Raw genomic sequence first — 2,932 nt, 5'->3', positions numbered from 1 at the left:
CACGGCAGCCGCTTTTCGATGAAGGCGAAACGCAAGAGACGTACGCGTGTGATGTGACAGGAGTCTGCCTCGAAGTCAGTTGCTTGCCCAAGCAGCGCTGGTAATTGCCCAGTATTGGAAAGGGATGGTTTGCCATTGCTCCTTTGCGGGACCAGTCTTCGCCAATGTGTTCCAATATTGGGCCGATATTGGGCGATGTATGTGTGCGAGCTCATCCTCATGTGAGTCATTCAGATTTATGTCACAATTATATTTAAGTGGGTCGTGCAACCGATGATAACGGGTCGTGCGACTGGTGAGTGTTGTCATTTCGTGCGCTCCACTGTGAGGAGACACACTCAAAACAAAAGGGAGTAAAAAGGGAGTGAGCTTCCCTCTAATTAGGGTTCACCCTTTATAAAAGGGACTGCACTTGGTGACAGCTTACTGTCTTTTCGCCCCCATATATCTGTATTCGTGTTTAGGGTGTACATTTCGACCCAGCGTTAGCAGCTGACGCTGTGAAAAGTATGTCTAAGAAAAAAGACCCAGTTGGTTGCTTTTCAAACTGAAGGCAGGGACGCATGTCTGCTTAAGTCAGGATGATAGTCGCGCACCGGCTCCATGGATACGCTGGGAAAAAATTCACAGGGACCGCTAACTGCCTCATGTTCTGGCGACGCGATAGCAATAGCTCCTGTCATTACCGGAAGTGGCGTCACTTTCCTTCAGCCAAGGGGCGAATTTTATGACCTACTACATGCATTTTTTTTTTTTACTGACGAGGCTTTTAACGGCATCACATCAACACCGGCGCGTACTGATATTTCTCTAAACGGGTGAGAACCCACGAAGGAGGACGTAGTCCATGAGCTCAAAAGCGGAACTCCTAAACATCATCCGTATAATAATAATAATAATAATAATAATAATAATAATAATAATAATAATAATAATAATAATAATAATAATAATAATAATAATAATAATTGTTTTTTTGGGGAAAGGAAATGGCGCAGTATCTGTCTCGTATATCGTTGGACACCTGAACCGCGCCGTTAAGGGAAGGGATAAAGGAGGAGTGAAAGAAGTAAAGGAAGAAAGAGGTGCCGTAGTGGAGGGCTCCGGAATAATTTCGACCACCTGGGGACCTTTAACGTGTACTGACATCGCACAGCACACGGGCGCCCTGAGCTGTCACGTATAACCCCAAACTCAAAGATGGCATCTCTGTCTGTAGCGGAGGCATAGCTTCAGGTTGCAAGCCTGAATCAGATAATTTAAGATTAACTGTTCGCAACCAATAATGTGAAATAATAGTAGCCACAAATTGAAGGGAACACGATAATGGCAACTTCCACAGACAGAAAGGCAGCGGTATGGATTGGGGAAAAAGTCGAATTGATGGCATCCTGGCCGCAATCAAAGACAATTGACAGATATATTCCGAGCGTTACGTTGCAGTGGGAAGAACACACTAACAGCGATATGTCGGGGCAACCACCACGCCTATGATAAGCTTTCGTCAAAAGCACTCCACAGCCCCGCAGTCGTGGCCGAGTGGTTAAGGCGATGGACTCGAAATCCATTGGGGTCTCCCCGCACAGGTTCGAATCCTGTCGGCTGCGTATTTTTTTTTTTTCTGCACAGGCCCCAAAGTCTGACAATGCGTGTTATCGTTGATGTTGAGGCTTCTTACCCGTTACGCTGCGAAGACTGAACTACTTCAGGCAGATGCTGTGCAGACACGCGGGAAAGGCCGGCGCAACCATGGCCAGTCCAAAGCTACCATGATCAGCTGCCTACCTGCTCCCGATACCGGGCAAAGATCTCTCCAGTTAACATTTTCCTGTGCCAGCTGAGGGCACGCTCCGTGAATTTCTCAATCTCCTCCGCCTACCAACTTTCTAAGAATCTATGAATGATAGAGGGGTTTGTTATAGGGGCTAAAGGATAAGGCGATGTATTAGTCTACACGATACTAGGATAGTTGAAGTAGCCGGCTAAAAGCATTGAAGCACCCGGAAAACGCACAGTGATCATGTACAGTTATCAGGCCCCGGAGGGTTAGTTTGCTCAAAAAATCTATCGTGAGTAATGTTACAGTCGCAGCACCTGCGGTTAATATATAATTAATTATACCTATGCTTGTATGCCGAGTTTCCATCCTTCGCGAATAGAAGCAACTTTTTCTTGCCTGGCGTGTTTGCAAGCAATTATCTCCACTGCCAGCGACACTTTTATCGTTGAAGTTCGACAGAAAGAAATGCAAATTGTTTCTTTGCTTTAAAGTATCGGAACATCCCGACAATCGGACGACACCGGTCGTTTGAGAGGGCACCAATTCTGTGTGTTCGGTCAAATATCTTTCGTAAGTGCCGGAACAGAGCAGTCCAAAATGACGTTTAGTAGCATTTCTTCTCTGTCTTACCACGTTTCAGCAGCTAGCTCAGGCAAGCTTCGCAGGTTTTGTTGAACAACTACATCGCCAGAAGCTTTAACATCCGACTACCGATAGCCTGGCATAAATATCACCAATGTTCTTTATCGTCGATATCTGCTTTTCTTTTATTTCATTTATGGAGATAATAAACGCGTCTGCTCTTTCTCCATTCTATCGATGCGTGAATTAACGTCTTCTAATAACGCCAACGTGTCTTTGAGCGTTTTCTGCAGGGTTTCATCCATTCCCCTGCCTTTGGACGGCGTGACACCGCCAGAATCATGGCCAGGGTTACAGCCCTGGTTAATCTCGAAGTAGTCTGTCAGCAAAGAATAGCCTCTCAGCAAAAAGAAAAATTGGCAGTGGCTTAACTTTGCTAATCCTGGAATTCAGCGAAAAGCTTCTGCACACATGGTTACTCATCACGTGGCTTCACATCGCCCCCATCGGATGTTTTAAGGTCAAAGGTAAGCCAATGTCAAAGGTCAAATAAAGGTCAGGGGTCAAGGG

The 2,932-nt window shown here is 45.8% G+C and overlaps 1 non-coding gene across 1 annotated transcript; it reads left to right on the top strand.

The window, feature by feature from the left end:
• Positions 1-1,525: 1,525 nt before the first annotated feature.
• TRNAS-CGA (transfer RNA serine (anticodon CGA)) lies at positions 1,526-1,607 on the top strand. The gene has a single exon. It is a non-coding gene; the product is annotated as a tRNA-Ser (tRNA).
• Positions 1,608-2,932: the final 1,325 nt, after the last annotated feature.

The sequence above is a fragment of the Amblyomma americanum genome, unplaced genomic scaffold (assembly GCF_052857255.1).
Source record: "Amblyomma americanum isolate KBUSLIRL-KWMA unplaced genomic scaffold, ASM5285725v1 scaffold_332, whole genome shotgun sequence".
In the NCBI taxonomy this organism is placed as follows: domain Eukaryota; kingdom Metazoa; phylum Arthropoda; class Arachnida; order Ixodida; family Ixodidae; genus Amblyomma; species Amblyomma americanum.
Note: the sequence above shows the minus strand (reverse complement) of the source record. Positions and strands in the feature narration are given on the sequence as shown.